The sequence below is a fragment of the Camponotus floridanus genome, unplaced genomic scaffold, assembly GCF_003227725.1.
Source record: "Camponotus floridanus strain SB8 unplaced genomic scaffold, Cflo_v7.5 scaffold1, whole genome shotgun sequence".
Classification (NCBI taxonomy): domain Eukaryota; kingdom Metazoa; phylum Arthropoda; class Insecta; order Hymenoptera; family Formicidae; genus Camponotus; species Camponotus floridanus.
Genome location: NW_020229214.1, coordinates 1,332,256 through 1,348,538, shown reverse-complemented (window position 1 = coordinate 1,348,538; position 16,283 = coordinate 1,332,256). Strand labels below are relative to the sequence as shown.

General features: G+C 40.1%; 1 protein-coding gene across 8 annotated transcripts in view; it reads right to left on the bottom strand.

Moving 5' to 3' along the window:
- LOC105250397 overlaps nt 1-16,283 on the bottom strand; it is a 236,962-nt gene that overhangs the window by 13,097 nt on the left and 207,582 nt on the right. Inside the window, exon 1 of one of the 8 annotated variants that reach the window (XM_025415567.1) lies at nt 10,959-10,977. The exons of 6 other annotated variants lie outside the window; for them this stretch is intronic. The gene's annotated coding sequence lies outside the window, so the exon portion shown is untranslated. One more of the 8 variants, XM_011256467.2, reaches the window with a different exon arrangement.

Here is a 16,283-nt window from a genome sequence, read left to right as displayed (position 1 = left end):
GTTTAAGCGCCGGTTTAACGCTCGAAAATATCCGTGCGTGACGCCGTTTGCGGTTACCCGTTGCCATTGTATTGCGAGCATGTAATTATCCGTGGTTGACCGACGTCGGCAAAGGTTAACGCCTACGCCTATTCCAATCTTGATTTATAATGACGGATATATCGGACAATTAGCGCTGATTGTTTAATGATTCGCGGCCTTCAGCGAAGCGCTATGATTCCGCGATTGTTGTACCGGAACAATTCTCGCTGAGGCATGCACCGTGAATAACCGGATATACAGAATGTACGAGAAGTATCTTGCATTAGTAGAGAAGCATACACAATAAATGGACATTCTTGTTTTAAAATATATCTTTAGTTTTAACATGGAAATCTTGAAATGAGATTATATTGCGTTAATTAAAGAAAAATATAATTGCTTGAATAATTGCTTGCTTGAATGAAGCTATTTTATATAGTTCAATCAAGAAAAATATATTCTTATGATTTAAGATTTAATTTTCTTGAATGGAAAGGAAACAATGTTAGGTAGAAAATAACATTTTTAAAAGATTATAATTTTCTTAAAGTAGAATTAAATAATTATATATTTTTAAGATGACAATTATTGAAATAAGATTATAATATTGTTGAAATTTAAAATTAAATTATTAAATTCTTCTAAGAACATTATAGATTATTGCGTATATATAAAACAATGAACGCGTTAATTTAAGTATATAAGTATGTAAGTTTTGACACTTTTTTGTGTATTTTGCATTAATATTAGCATACCAAATTAAGAAGGCATCAAGATTATTCTTATCCATAAAGCAGGATTTATAAAGATTCTATCAATAATTGAGAGAATAAATATGCAAGTTTAAGCGTAAAAAGAAAACAACACTAAAACAATAAATGTTATAAATAATCAAATTTGTAATAAATATTTGAATTTTTGCCAAAGAAACTAGAGGATTAAAGATATTGCGACGCGTATATCCTGAGATCCAAACTCGAGATGAATGTTCGGGAAACTATCCTTCCGTTCTGCGCTATTAGTTATATACAAGTTGCATGCAATTTCAAATGGCGAGCAATAACGGTATCGAATTTTATCGTTCATAATCTTTGGAAAGTTTATTCTAATATATTATAACATTTTACTAGAACACTTTATTATATCGATGGATAATCCTGATGTCTTGATCCTGACTACGAGTCGTATCCTGTAAAAGTTTTTACAACGTCGCACGAGCGTAATTTTCATAGACATCCGTGACTTTATTAACGATGAAACTTATACGTCTTTCGCATTCTCGATTTTTAATTATTTCCGATTGGGTTGTCATATATGCCAATAATCATGGGATTTACATTACACTATTCTCGTTTAATAATTTTCATTTTACAGTTACATCGAACATGCCCTCTTTATCATTAACGAGAAGAAAAAAAAGAGAAGGAAAAGTATATGCGCTCGCGATATTCCACGAAAAGTTACGCGGCCGACACGTTAATAGGAAGAGAGCAGGCCGAAACGGGTGGTCCCCCAATGATGGAAAGGTTAATCGGAGCAAGGAGCTGTTTCGTGATACACGAGTACCGTGAATACTTCGCGTGTTTTTGATTCGTCCGCCTCGAGCATGCCGGCTCAGAAAGCATTAATTAGCTTGTGCATAACCGACTTCGGGCCGCGCGCATGACGCACGAGTACACGGATTTCATCGCCTCGCTATCATTTTCTCGCGTTTATCCGCGGATGCTAATGTACGTGCGCTCGCTCACGCTTAATTATCCAAGTAACCAAGGTGTGTAATAGGTGAAGCGACCGTAATAAACCAATTTGTAATTCAAACGGAACTCTATATGCAAGATAGGCATTCCTATACCTGCGAAAGGGAAATTTTCGCGTGGGATATTAGCATAGCAATCGCGTTCGCTTATCTTCCCGCGACTTTTCGAGACCTCGACGAAAGGGCGCTCGATTCTACGAGGCATTGTGACGCCTCGATTCCGTTTGCCAATAAAGACGAATGGCCGCAGGCGGACGATTCGCGCACAATACATTCCTGGAATGTTTCGATCGGTTGGATCATACGTCTCGTAACGGTGTATCCTACTCGCGCGCAGTGTGTGCGATAGATCCCACGCTAATAATTCTCCCCTCGGCACCGTTTCAGGACGCTTTAATGTGACAACGTCGTCTCGCCGCCTTTCCTTTCCTCGACCTACCCGAGCCGCGACGTTGGTCGTACGCGCATCAAATAAGGCGAATTACATGGTTCGACAAACAATAACTCCTTTTCGTGCCCTTTTCATATAAAAATTAGAATAATCACATTTCGTGGCACAGTTTTCTCTCTAGGTCGAGCGCAATTTCAACTTTCGAAATGTTTCATCACGTTTTGTTACAATTTTGAGAAATTCGGGACTAATACTGTAAAAAGAACTATTTTAACATATATATCTATTTCTTCGTGTATAGTTATAGATATGTAATATGAAAAAAATTTTATATTTTATTTTTTTCGTTAGATTTCTTTCAATTTCTTAAAGGAAATTTCTTGTAAAGGCTAAAATTATTAAAATTTTCATAATTATGTTTCGTATACATACATATATATATGAGATGATTGTAAATTAAACTAATTTTAAGACTAAATTTTAAAAATAATGGAATTAATGTAAACTTACAAATTTCCGAATTTTTACATAAATATATATATAATAATTTTTTTAAATACGAATTTTATAAAATTTCTCCCAAATACAATAGAAATCTAATATATGCAGAGTATCTGGATAATTAATTATAATCTTCCTGCGATATGATAGATTTAACACGAATATTTTATCACAAAATATTTTATTAATTTTAATCTTCATAACAAATTCTTTTTGAGGATTGAAAATTCCTCAACATATTTAATTTTTATAAAATCTTTTATGGCATTACATATTGTAGTCATAGGATAATAAATTATTTGATATATTCCTTTTATATATAAAATAGTGATTATCATATTATGATTAATTTTTCTTGATTTTTTATTATAAAATAACAATGCTTCTAATATTACTTTAAACAGTAAGATAACTATTTATTAATTTTCCAAGAGTCGAAGAAAAAAATTAATAAATATTTTATTCGTTTGTATTTATTTATTAAACTGATGCTGTAAAATACAAAATTCTTGCCGTAAAATTTGAACGAAACCTACGTTAGAACAAATTTTCTAATAGCATAAGTAGTTAACTGATAACAATAAATAGTTAATAATGAAACTTTGCGCGTTTAGAATTTCTTCGAGTACATTCTCGCATTGTTTTCCGATAGGCTAATTTCTCACGGTACCGTTTCCAGACACATTAACTTAACGCACCGGCCCTCTCATTCTCTCTTCCTCTCTTTCTCTTTATCAGCATCGGCAACAGTACCTTCTTCTTCCTCGGCGCGAACGCGCATACGGCGATTTGTCTTTGCGCGTACGTGCATCGCAATATCAAATCGGCTGCCGCGTCGTTTATGGTATTCGAGGCGACGACAGGACTCCGTCTCGCGTTCTGGAATTCCAGTCGATCCCCGAGGTGACGGTCGTGATTCCATACATCGGACGGGCTACGTGCATTCGCATTTATCTAGAATTATCTGAAAACGTAGGCATTTCGTCGCTGACGAAATCGCGTCTCGTTATGAGCATCTGAACTTTGCACCGCATCATTTTTTTTTTTTTTTTCGAAAATACAATATGTTGCCAAATTTTCTATGGAAGACAATCGCGCACATTCTAAAAAAATGTAATTCTAAAAAAGAGAAATAATTCTAAAAAAATGTTTCTCGCTGCTATTTACCAGAAACATCCGCTTTCGTACAATTATTAACGTTTCTATAGCAAATTTTTCGGTGCACGGTATATTAAACATACGTAATGCCATAAATCTTTCGCAGGACTATAATTTCGGATTAATCGCGCGATCCCGGTATTTGTTAAACGTGATATGATCGAAACGATTATCGAAGTCAAGTGCGTAAGAGTGTGTTAATTGCGGATTCATGTACGAAAAGAACTTGGCGAAACATTTGTCGGTGCGAACCGGGTCAAGATAGCGTTACCAGCTTCGGCTTCTCTTCTTCTGGCCGTTTAATGCTCGACAGCCGCGCAGAGATAAGCTTTATAAATTCCCCGGGGAACGATCGTGCAAAATGCGTACCGACAAACGTACCGCTTAGCGCCGGAGGTAATGACCGGTATTAATATATGGTAAATGCAACTGTCAAATTTTCGACCTAAGATATCATTTTTATGTTATACATTATTGGAAATTGTCATATTTATGATAAATTTCTTTCACAATTTACGAGTCAATTTTATGCTTCTATATCTACGCTCTTTTGTATTCTGGAAGATGCCTATACATTTGTTAAGAATACATGTACATATTGACAACGATATTTTAAAAAGATTCTACAGAGACAGACACTTTCTTATTTCGATTGACACAACAGAAAGAAACTTCCGAGAAATTTTGCGGAATATTTCCGGAATGTCGGAGCAACTCCAGATTTTATACCACATTTTTATATATCGCGCAAATATCTCGTCTTGAGAACTACTTGCAACGCTCTGATGTATTCTTTCTTTATAACACTCGGGGCATTTCATATTCTCCAGAGTATTCATTCTTACATATTAAATTGTCATGTTCCCCTTGTCGATCGTTATTGAAGTAGAACCTCGATTGACGCTTCAGTCAGGTACAATGCATCTGGACACAACTCGTGTTATAAAAATTAATATAATAAGCACACGTCATGTCACGCTGATGTTGCAACAATCATATATGTGTAAAGCAACATGATAAAATGATAAACCGAAACGTGAGAAAAATATTGGCGGCATCGACTCGCGATGAGAATAGATTGCATCATTAATTCATTTCTTACAAGATTCGATTATGCTATGTACCGTTATATCTCATCTCTACGCAATTCTTTCTATATAAAATTGTACACGCGTTCGCGTAACGATAGCACAATATAAAAATTTCATATCGACTATATCGCGCGCGTGGCACTCAATTAAAGTTATATTATTATAAGGGAATATATATAAACGCGACACACAATTGATCGACCATTGATCGGCCAATGACACCGAGACATTAGTTGAGATTTATCGTTTTTGCTCGAGCATAATCTTCGGATTACCGGTCCGCTTTGATCCTCTCTTCCTCCACGCTGTGCTTGGCGAATTTATTACTCGGCAAATCGCGAAAGAAGGCGGAGAAAGAAATCGGTTGATGCGGCGCTCAGTTGTAATTGGCTTTACGATCCATTCATCGCGAGATCGAGATCGGTTGTGTTAACATTAACGGTTAATGCGACCCGATGATAATCGTTGTCGCGACCACTCTGGCAAGATTATAATTATCGCGTGTCCACCCCAACTAGTGCGTCTGTAGAGAGTGCGTGCGCCCTCACGCACGCGATGCGTCACGCGTGTGCACACGCGATGCCGATAAACATAGAGTAAGAATTGCAGTCGCTGGCGGCTGTGTAGTTATCGGCATCGCGACGATAAATGTACTTCTACGACCTTCCTATCATAAATATAAAAGAAAGTTGTACATTGTATATAAATACAGACACGCGCACACGAGATATGCATCTATTTCTTCAAGTATATTAATCTTATTTGTTATAAATAAAGGTAAAATATTTTTGAAAATTGCAATTTAATAAATGCATGTCGATTTAATTATATATATAATATTATATATAAAATTATGTATAAAACTAAAATAATCTCAAATATATTTCGTATATACAGAGGCATGTCTACGAAGAATCGGTGTATTCGCCAGCACACGATTCTTAACGAGTCACGCTCCGCAGGATGTAATTTAGGCATGGACACCCGTTATAAAGTTCCGAGTCTTCGACCTCGTTAATATTGTTTCATCGAGAGCCGCTCGTATAGGCACATCTCGCGCCTACGTTATGTGATCGACGAGTATTATCGATTATCGTTTATCTTACGGCAGTTGTGATGAGAGATAGATGCGTCTTCGCACTGACTGGAAATTAATTAAGATCGCAATCGATCGATTTCGTGCATTGCATATACTTTGTTTAATTTACTTATTTAATTGTGAGTCGGACTTTATTTCACGGGTTAGATAAAATCTAGATAATTAAGCTACATAGACGCGATATGTGTTTTTCTCATTCTTACATTTGATTTCATTACTGCCACTATGTGGCTTTATTCATTCAATTTACGGATGGATTTTATCTTTTTTAACTTCATTCATTTGCCGCAATTGTATTTTTTCCGATATTTAATGCATTTTATACAATATAATAAAATCAAGAATTTGGGTTATTTCAATTAAAAAACCGAAAAAGTAAAATTTTTTCGAGAACTTTATAATTTTGAAGATATTTTTAGATTTCATTCCTCGATGTTGCTATATATTTATTATAACTTTTTGATTAGAATTATACCAAAATAAAACATAGAGATGTAAGATATCTATTTAATTTAAAATTTTAAAGATTTTTTTATAGGATATGTGAAATATAAAATATGTGTGTGTGTGTACGTATGCAGATTTCTATTATTACAAAGCTAAAAATGTGGAGAGAAAAACTCAATTCCAATTCTATTTATATTTCAATTTTATATTTCCTATAAAAAGTCTAAAAAGCGGATACGAAAAATAGCCATGTACATGACAATCCGCTAGGAATTAACACGCGTCTCTTTGACAGCGTAGTAGTAACATTTGTAACCGTATACCATGCGTGTCGCATAAATATAAACGTAATATTACGACAGATAATGTATAATGGGATACCGACCTCTCTTTCTATCTCTCTCTTTCTCTTTCTCTGTACGGTGAGAGATACCGGTTTTCAAGAGTGCCGGAGAGGAAACGCACGAATCATTCTCGCTATGCGCTCTTGTATGCATCTATCATTGACTCGATTGCAATTTTTTCGATACTACCAAATTTTCTATCGCAAATTTATATTGTGTAATGTAACGGCCGACCGAGATAAATGTAGGTAACTGATCAAGGTGTAGAAAAATTAGTTGCGTAATATATGTGCGAAAACGCGTGGCGATTCCAATCATATGTGGATAAGTCCGTGGTTTAACTTCGCGATTACGATTCACGTGGTCGATGCGACTGACTTGTATATAAAGTACATAAAGTATCGTAAATTGCCGGAAAGTATTATAAACTGCCGCGAGTATTATAAAATGCGCTAAAGCATTTCGTGAGACGTTAAAAAACCGGAAAACCGACGCGATCCATACACCATTTTATGCGCCGATAGTCGTTAATAGTGTTCGTGTAAACATCCGGAAGCGATAAAGTATATACGCCGTTAATAGATGACTACGATATCTTACAGCCACGTGGACTTGTACAAGCTTGTGTAATACGCGCACATTGATGTTATAATACATTAAAACGTTAAATTATTATCAATATCTTAATTTAAAGATTTTCCGGATAAAGATAAAATTATTATTCAATCCTCCACGTCGCATGTCGTTCTAATAATATAATAAATAATAGCAGAATAATATTAGTCAATGTATAAAATAAAAATTATTAAAAATTATTAAAATTATTAAAAATAATTAAAAAATATGTAAAAGTATAATTGCACGTTACATTATGTTGGTCTATCCTTAATCGTGAATGTGAAGATGGAATTTTTAACGCTATACACCTGCTGGATTCTTACGCAGACGGAGAAGAATCATCGACTCGCTAATTGCGAGAGCGTTAAAATTCTCGCGCGAAGGCGCCGAGAACAATCTCTCTCTCTCTCTCCGGATTAAGCCGTTCGTGAATGAACGATAGTTCCGAGAATTACTGCCACGGCGAAATATACTTAGACGATCTTCATTCCCACGGCACCGTCCGTACAAATAGGCGAAGTCGCGCACACGTTAATGTTAATTCACCGAGGAATTACATTGGCAAACGAATGCAAAGTTATGTCAGGCGCGATTCCAAGACGTATTGCGGCGAGGAGGTTGAATGCCCCCGTCGTCGCCGTCGACAGACGGATTAGTCCGGCCCCCGTACTAACGTAATCGTATGCCTGGTGAATATTTCATGAAGCGCGGAAAAAAGAGATGACACCTGTTCGAAAAACCGTTAGCGTACTCCTTTTGCCCGCCGGGACGGCGGGGAGGACGAACGGACGGCGACTTATTTCGATGCAAATTTCGGAAAGAATGCCCGCCGCGCGCATTCGGGGCTGGTATGTGCAACCCATCCCGGAAATGAAGGAACCCGGCCTAATGTAACGATGCGTTTGACGTTGCCGATTCGAAATGATTGATCACGGTGGATATTAAACCTTCCGCGCGGGATGCTGGATTAATATCTTTCTCCACTTGTGATACGCGCGGCGAACTTAAATTACGATTTGCCGCATCGAGTATCCCGCGTGCCGGTAAAAATGAAATGAATGAAGCGCAAAATCCGCGTCCGTTTTCAAACAAATATTATTCCTAAACGCGAAATGAAGAGCGAGTAGGGCGCGCGCAAAAAAGTGCCCGAGCTTTGTACGCGCGCGATTCACCCCAAGAAATTTCCTCCCGGATTGACATGTACACGCGCTTTTGCTATTCGGAATCTGGTTTTGCGTACGCGCATTTATTCCGCGAAATGAAACAGTTTTGATCATCTGCCGCGCAGCAGGCAGCATCCAATTTCTGAAGTTTTCGATCTAAAAAGAGAGACCTACAATCTACGTTTTTTCACGAATTGCAGAGAGAAGTTTACATTAAGCTATTTATAATTCGTGATACTTTTCATCAGGATCGATTAATTTTTTCATCATTTCGCCAGTTGAGTAAGATCGATTAGTTATGCGAGAGATTCACCGCTACGTGATTCTAATTCTCGTATAATTGTTGAACTGCGCACGTAACCCAGCTGTGGACCCATCCTTCCTACACACCGAGAAAGTAAGGGTTGACCGACATTCACGGCGGATCGATGGCGACAGACACGAGGGCAACGACGGCGGTAGCTAAAGAAGCAGCAACGGCGATGCGATTCGCCGGACCGCTAACCGGAATGCGCGCGCTAACTCCTCGCCGTCTCGGGCCTCTGGCCGATCAGTTCGACTCCGAGGAAGCGGGAGAGAGATAAAGACCGACGAGAAAGAAAAAGAGACAAAGGGAAAAAGAAAGGAGCGTAGAGAGGAGAGTGAAGCCGGTGATCCGCGGGAACGAAGTCTTTATCCGTATGAGCGAGAGAAAGATGCAACGAAAGAGCCGAGGTAGAGACGAACCGACGCGAGGAGACGTTGGCGAAAGAGGGACGGAGAAATAAAGAGAGAAAAAGAAAAAAAGTGGAGAGAGAGGACAGAAGGAGAGAGAGAGAGAGAGAGAGAGAGAGAGAGAGAGAGAGAGAGAGAGAGAGAGAGAGAGAGAGAGAGAGAGAGGTGGTCCGAAAGCACGTGGGGATCTCAGGCACATTGCGTCCGGACCAGCGGTACGAAAATTTGGTGAGGCCTCCTTGCCTGTCGACCGACCACATTCCCTCCCCTCCCAATTTCCTCATACAAGAACCTTATCCGCCTGGTTGTTTCGGCCCGGTCGTTCTATTCGCACGCGTTTACATCGGTAAGCAGATCACGCAAACGCGGATCGTAATTCGTCCCCGTTCATCTCGCTCTTTTACATCATGCCAGACGGGATATGTACTTCGCGACACGTTAAAACTGTCTGCAATCGACGTGGATTAGCCGATCCCGATTAACCTTTCGAGGATTGCCAGACGTCGTAATGTCTTTACGATGCACTATTGTTCATCTTCCATTTGCAGAGGTCCCGGAATAACATCGGGTATTTCAATTCTATGCATCATTAACTAAACAATATAATGTAATTTTTACATTTATTTCTATTAAATTGCCAACAAAGATGATTGCAATAATTATTAAAAAATTAATTTACGTGAAAAGCAGCGGCACAAAAACATTTCGAATATTTTCGTCCGTTGATCGACATTATATGTTAAAAATCATTATCGATTCCCTAGCATTCGTCGCATTATATCTTTCAATATTACATTTAATTTAAAAAAGTGGAGAAAGATAGATGCTTAAAAGCTTTTTACAGAAATGCTCCGAGCGAATGCTCTGTCACATTCGAGTCCGCAATAAGCAGTAGGAACAGCTCGCAGGAGTAAGACTCACCTCGCGACTGCAGAGTAGCGTGTGTAATCGCCACGTGTTAGCTGGAGCTCCGTTGGAGCTCCTCGTGCAGCATCCCGGCAGTTCTTTCCTTCTATCGCGCCCTATTACTCCGCCACACTCGTCTCTCTCTCTCTCTCTCTTTCTTGTCCCGGAAGTTTTACTACTCTAACGACGTAGGAGGACGTAGCACTCCTCTTCCTCCGGTTTTTCGATATCGAGGAACCGTTAGATATTCTATACCGCCGGGGCGTGCGTCGTTCACCGTCGAGTGCACTGCCGTAACGATGCGAGATGGGCCACCTCGACGGCGGATAAGTTCGCCTTGGCGCACTTAACACAATTCACCGGCGCCGTGACCTCCTTGCCTGACGTTTACCTTGGCGCGGTCGCGGTCATCGTGCGATTGCAACTTACCAGGCCTGTATCGCGGATGCGTGTATCGGTATGTATCGTCCAGGTATCGCGGTCCTATCTTTAGATTAAAAAGAAAAATAGACGAAACGCACTGTAGCGCGTACTCGTTTCCCTCGGGCTTGCCTTTACCTCTCTCTTACGGACGATCGTGATACGAAGTAACAATCCGCGAGTGAATGAGCTATCAGCTAGCATAGAGACATTAACGTTTCCACTCGCGATTCTTGAGTTTCCTCGAGCTACGCGTTACCACGACCGGGGCTTGCGTTTCCGTTCGCGACCAAGATGTTCTGCCGACTGATAACCCGCCGTCCACTTACCTCCGTCGAGCGCCCCTAACACGCCGAACTCCCTGGCACGACAGGTGCTCCGCAGGAGGAGTGGGAATAAGAGGATGGTCCCGCGCGGAGGGGACTAGGGATAGTACCTCCGTAGCGGAGGTAGCGGCGACGGTGGTGGTGGCGGCGGCAGTCAACGACGAAAAGAAGAGGGCAACGACATTTCTCTCGGGTCCCGATACATTTACCCGAAAACTACGCCACCGCCATCGACGCCACTGTCGTTTCCACGACATTCTTCGAATCCCTTCGAAATCGATCAATCGCCCTCCCCGAGACGACAATTTTCGTCGATCGACGGCGCGCCTTCGCCCAACATCGGATCACGTAGACCCCGAAATCACTCGTCTATATTATCTGATTTAATAAAATTATCATTGATCTCTCCTAGATTTTTTTGAGTAGAGAAACTTTCTTCAACGCGCTCAAATTCAATTTGAATTATTCTAATCTCTATGTATCTCGATAATCATCCGGTGTATGAATTATCCATTAAATATCGATTAAAGCGATTTTTCACGGTATATTCTCGGAGTAGAAAATTAAGTGGAGAACATATATTTATCGAATTGAGATCATTATCAACGTCAGTTGGTCGTTCTCATTCGGCTTCTCTACATTTGAATGAGCTATTTCACAAGCGGATTTTTTCCCACCCTTGTCATTGTCCAAGCTATTGCATCGCTTCATCTTTAATCGTTACCATCATCGTCAGCCTTTATATATCTTTCTTCTTCATTTTTCTTCATTCTCATTTTTTTATTTTTGTGAAATATGCGCATAACTATTATGCATGCACAGTATGGTAATTATACATATATTTAATACTATGCGTGCATTATATATGTATGAATATGAATATATTATACATACATTATATGTATAAATACTATACTGTACACGCTTGACTTAGCTTGGTAAGCGTTGCTCTGCCACTCAGGACAAGCATCTTCGCAATCAAAGAAAAAGGAAAACAATTTCCGTTTTCATGACCGCGCTAAAAAACTCGCAATGCAGTTCTTCGCGCGTTCTAAGAAAAATCGGGGTCGCGGGATCGTCCACATAAATGCGTTCGTGTCGTGCGAGAGGCAGACCAGAACGCTCGGACGGATGGTCGATCCGATGTGAGGCGAGGCCACGGGAAGGCGACCGGAGAAGAGGCGATGACGGAGGGACGAGGAAATGCCAAAGAGTCGCGCCGTCGTAGTCGTCGTCGTCGTTGTGCATCTAACTGCCCTAAAAGGCAGCACTTCTCTCTTTGCCATCTCTAGTCACTCTTGTCTCTGGGAGTAGAATGCCCTAGGGCGAGGTGTTCTCTCACGCAATGTGCGATCGCGAGTCCCAAGCATACACGGTATAATTCGATCGATTATTTCGAGACGTAACGGGGCTCTCAGCTATTTACGAAAACGCTCGGCAAATATCGATGATACATTAAAGAGATGCAACGCGATAGAACGAGCGTCAATAATCATCGAAAAGGGAAGATCTCTCCGCCTCCTCGCCGCGGTATAATCACGAATTTATCTATTTATCTCGGCTATCCATCATTCGAGATAGTAATGCATGGAATGGCATCATGCGAGAAAGGGCGCCCTTAGCCTTCCTCGGTGATCTTATATTGGTATCCCGCGGACCATTGATCCGAATCGCTGAATCTCCAGACGCGCTGGTAGCCGCAGACCACGTCCAGGCGCACGTGACGCGCATTTTCGTCCGTCGAACAGGGTCATACACACACGTCGCCGGCCATTGTCTTGTTCTCTTGTATCGGCGAGTACTCCCGAAGGCTGCCAGGCTGCATATCAATGAACATGGCCAATCAAAAGGCGAGCTGTTCTATCAAGTAACGAGGCAACGTCGAGGCAATTAACGTCGCGCGATGTATCGTATGTCAATTGCAGCGTTCAACGATCGCTCATTTCTGAAACGCTCAAAGCTTAGACGTCTCGCTTTTGCTTGTTCCTGGTTATTCCTGGTATTTAAATGCGAGTTTAATGTTTCTGATAGGTATGACTATCGCCTTGAGTTATAATTAATGGTGTCAATTCAAATACCGATCGATAGCGGTAGATCCTGAATATCGATGTTATTTTCAATTCGATAAACGATCGAGATCTGACATTTCTTGCAGGAGTGACAAGTTTGTTGGAGTATAGAAACTCGTCATCGTCCGATACATTTCAAAAGAGATAATATCTACTCAGATATTTTTAAATGAGCCCAATGCGAATGAGTCGACAAAGATGTCAAAATATAGCATGTAAAAAACATTTAATTGGAATGTAAAAGAAAAGAGACGCTTCTATTACTAGATTATTAGCATTTATTCATTTATTTACGATACCGTGTATCGTTTCATTTCAATATTTGCTTTAATGATTATATAATCGTTCTTCTTGAATATAGTTTTTTTCTGAATATATTTAATTATTTTAATTATAATCTCTTATATATACCAAGTAATTAAAGCTACGGCAAGCTATTTATACTGTACTCACATTTTTTGCATTTCTAGGTCTTCTTAAAATTCCGACGCGAGAGAGCATTTAAGCAAAAATTCAGCACAAATAAAATTACATGGCTGTTCTTTTTTAAAATTTGTCTGTTGAACCATGTAAATATTAACTTTAATTGATTTTAGGTTTAAATATAACTTTGTACCGCGGTGTTTTCGACGACAAAAAAAAATCGATAGCGCGGCTTGCTTTCTCGTTGAATTTCAGGTACATGCAGATACTTTATGCGGTACCTTTACCCCGGAGGTCGTGCGAGTATCTTTGAACTTTGAGCGAGATTTAGTGGCATCTCTCTGCCACAGGCCTCGCGCTAACTTACGGCTACGTGCTCCCCATGCAACTATACTCTTCGTTTTCAGGTCAAAAGTTCGAAAGTGGTGCATATACGTCGTGGATACCACCGGCTGACGTGAGCTGCCTCGCATCGAGTCTATGAAAAGCCAAGCGATTAGCAATGGCACTCACGCCGGTACTTGCTCAAGCAAACATCCAACGAATCCTGTACAGATGCGTTCGTTCGAAAAGTGTATTAATTTTGTGCAATATTAATTCTTTAAGTCAAGAAGACTCTTGCGAGTATTTAAATATATACGTAAGATATGTAATACAAATACTTGGTCGATTCCGCGATGGTTCTGAGATAAATAAAAAAATTTAAAATATCCGCTGAATCGATATTTACTCGCGCAAGAGTCTGTTGACCTCTTTCAATTAATGGCTCTTGCAGAAAATCAATAAAGTACGTTAGGTATAAATATTTCACGTGTTACGAGAGAGGGTAATAATGTCATTAGTACCCACAGGACCCATTCAAATCATGTCGGACGCTGACATGAGTTTGCACGCGAGTTGAATTCATTTCAGAGGCTCTTTAGCTAGTTTCTAGGTGAAACCGACGGAATACGGCGATACACGTCATATCGCGCATATTACGGATATTGCGATTATTGGTGCAGATCAACGAGGCTCCGAGAAGAGAAGTGAAGGCGGATAGAAAGCGAGAGAAACAAAAAGAGAGGGAACGAAAGGAGACCGAAATTGTTCGAAAGATTCAAGGTCGTGCCTTCCCGAAGCTCCCGAATCAAGCCAAGAGACGATAGTAATTATTATCGCGATAAATATATATGTCAAAATAAATCGTGAGGAGAAGCGTACTTCTGTTCTTGTCTTACAAAAATTAATTTTTTACTTTTATGTATTTAAAAATTTTTTTTTTAATCTTCAAAGTGTATTTCTATCAATAGAGAAATTTAATAAAGGAAATGAGAAAAGTCGGACGATTGCAACTTAAAATCTACTTGATATTATGTGCAAGTAACTTAGTAAGCCGATGCAGTAATTTCGAAGATATACATGTGTCTCGAATCAAGCGAGATTGATGTACGTTGTACCCGTTACATAGTCTTTCAATCAAAATCAGGATTTAGGAACAGCCGGACGTTAAGCATGATACGCATGCTACGCAATTGGCAAGGCTATATGTAGAACGACGTGCAGTAAATTGAGCGCGTTCCTACGCGTAAGATAGCAATTTTGTCTTACAATTTGTAATTGCTACTTCCCCACTTCCATCTATAAATAAACTCAAACGATAATTATGTCACGTATAATTAATGTGCATTCGTTGACGTTTAACATGCATCTACGGTTTAAATATCAAGTAATTTGCGATGCGTAAATATCAAGATATTTACGAGCGATGTCGCTATCTACAAAGATGACAATAATTCATGATTATTATTAACAGATATCGACGAGAGAAAGAACGCGAGTTGTATTTAAGGACCTGTTTCGTGTCTACTTTCTTGGACATTCCCTCGCATCTTGTTATAATTTACGTTAGGAAAGCATCATTAAAACACGATGCGTTACTACAGAAACGCAATCATCGACGAGAAGCAAATTTCAGTTAACCACGGGAGAACCGTCGATTCTGCGCTTCTTTTCATCCAATGCAATGCTGCATGCTACCTGGGACAAACTGGCTTCCGCAGTTTCTCGACGTGTATTACGGGGATGTAGAAGAGAGAAGGAAAAAAAGGAAGAGAAAGAGAGAGAGAGAGAGAGAGAGAAAGATATCTTGGCTGTACACAAGATCACTATTCCGTATGGGGTATTATTCAGCGGACACGTACTCCGCGACTTGGCTCGAGTGGGTAAAACGCATCCTCCATTTCCGAGGCAGAGCTGAATTAGCCGTCCCGAGACGAGGTAGCCCGTTACCTAAGAGGACAGGGAGGAAAAGGACGACGAATCGATGGCCGCTGCCATCACGTCGAGTGCTGGCCTATTATTTGTTCAGCTCGCGACTCCGCTTCGCGTCGCCCATTACTTAACTAAGCATCAACTGTGAGTGACTCCGACGATTGTCGTTGTTGTATCGTCGTCACGCGAGCTGTAGCCGCGCGAAAGAAAAGACGAGGGAGAGAAGGCCTCGTCTCCTCGAGGAGACGAGGCAACGGCTTCTCTATAACACGGACTTACACGGAACAAGCCGGTGCCACGCCTCGACCCGGACCCTTGACACCGCGTTTCCTTCAGAACGCGGTTATCTCGACATTACGAGAGGAGCCATTCCGGTGCACGTACACCAACAATTATGCGTGCCAGACTCCTGGGTCGACTACCGTCTCCCAAGTAGAACCTTGTTCTTTGTACAGAGTGCTAAATGAATTAGTACTCGAGAGATTCACGGCGCGTATTTTGGATAGAGTCAACAGCACGTTTATCGCAGATCTCTACATGTTTGTACTTTTTGCGCGGGAGAAAGCTACCAAAACGTGCACAC